The following is a 1,609-nucleotide window of genomic DNA, read 5'->3' as shown; positions in this document are numbered from 1 at the left end:
TTTTCCAACAATGAAAGACACTCTCCGTGGCCGCACATTCACCAGCCGTGCTGCTATTGCCTCAGCGATTTTCCAGTGGTCAAAACAGACTCCTAAAGAAGCCTCCGCCGCTGCCATGGAATCATGGCGTCAGCGTTGTGAAAAATATGTACGTCTGCAGGCGATTACGTCGAGAAGTAACGCCAGTTTCATCGATTTCGGGTGAGTAGTTAATTAGAAAAAAAAATCGGAGGCCTTAGAACTTGAATGTACCTCGTAAATGAGAACCTGGCCTTAAGAGCTTTAAGCTGCTTTGCAACGCCGAGCATATCTGCTTCTAATTTACTCATGTTGGGAGTTGGTCTTGATGCTGTGTACCTTTACTTTCGGAAGGCGTTCGATACAGTTAGGCACTGCCGTTTTATGAACAGAATACTGGCGTTCGAAATGTCGCCTTAGCTTTGTGAGTGGACTGAAGAGCTCGTAGCAAACAGAACACAGTATGTCATTCTCAACGGAGAGAAATCTTCAGGCATAAAAGTAACTTCGGGCTTACCCCAAGGGAGTGTTACAAGATCATTACTTTTCACTATATATATAAATGACCTAGAGGATAACGACGAACGCTCTAAGAGGCTGCTCATGGATGATGCTGTTACATGCAGAGAAGTTTCAAGGCTAGAAAACTGTAGCGAAATGCAAGTGGGCGTACAGAGGATCGGGACTTGGTGAGGGAGTTGGCAGTGACATGTCGCGCAAAACAGACGTAAAGATCGTTATGACGCCATTCTAGTGCAGAACAATCACGGAAGGCAGTCATATCCATTAAATATCAGAAAGTATGCGCACCGATCGATTTAATGTGTGGACGACCTCGTAAAAGTAATCGTAGGAAAGGCAGATGTCAGAATGAGATTCATTGGAAGAATTCTTAGTAAATGAAGTCCACCCACGAAGAAGATATCTCACAAAACTCTGGTTCGAACGATTCTTCGCTGCTTCTACTCGGTCTTTGCCTCGTACCACATAGGACTGATATAAAAAAAATGGTTCAAATGGCTCTGAGCACTATGGGACTTAACATCTATGGTCATCAGTCCCGTAGAACTTAGAACTACTTAAACCTAAGGACATCACACAACACCCAGTCATCACGAGGCAGAGAAAATCCCTGACCCGACTGATATAAGAAATGGAGAAGATCCAAAGATGAGAAGCGAGTTTCGTACATGTTCGTTACGTTAGTAGTAGACACTAGAAGAGAAGCGTTGTGCATCACCGTGTGGCGTACTATTAGAATCAACGAATGCATGCGAATGAAAAATTAGAGAGATTCGAGTTTACCAACAATCTTTCTTCCCCCCGCACCATTTGCGACTGGAACGGGAAAAAGGAGGGGGAGGGGGGGGGTAGCGACAGTGTTGCACAAAGTACCCTTCACCGCACCCGTACGCAGATGTAGGTACCGAGGACAGTAACCTCACATAATAACGTTTCCTCTTTGTTTACTGCTTGTTGGCTGTTATAGTCCATTTAGTGACGGAATGTCTTTTCCAGAAACAATATTGCAGCTCATGGACGTGTCTAGCAATACAGGAACCAAAATGATGTACTGCGATGAAATTGACCT

Source organism: Schistocerca nitens, chromosome 4, assembly GCF_023898315.1.
Source record: "Schistocerca nitens isolate TAMUIC-IGC-003100 chromosome 4, iqSchNite1.1, whole genome shotgun sequence".
Classification (NCBI taxonomy): Eukaryota; Metazoa; Arthropoda; class Insecta; order Orthoptera; family Acrididae; genus Schistocerca; species Schistocerca nitens.
This window is presented reverse-complemented; position numbering follows the sequence as displayed.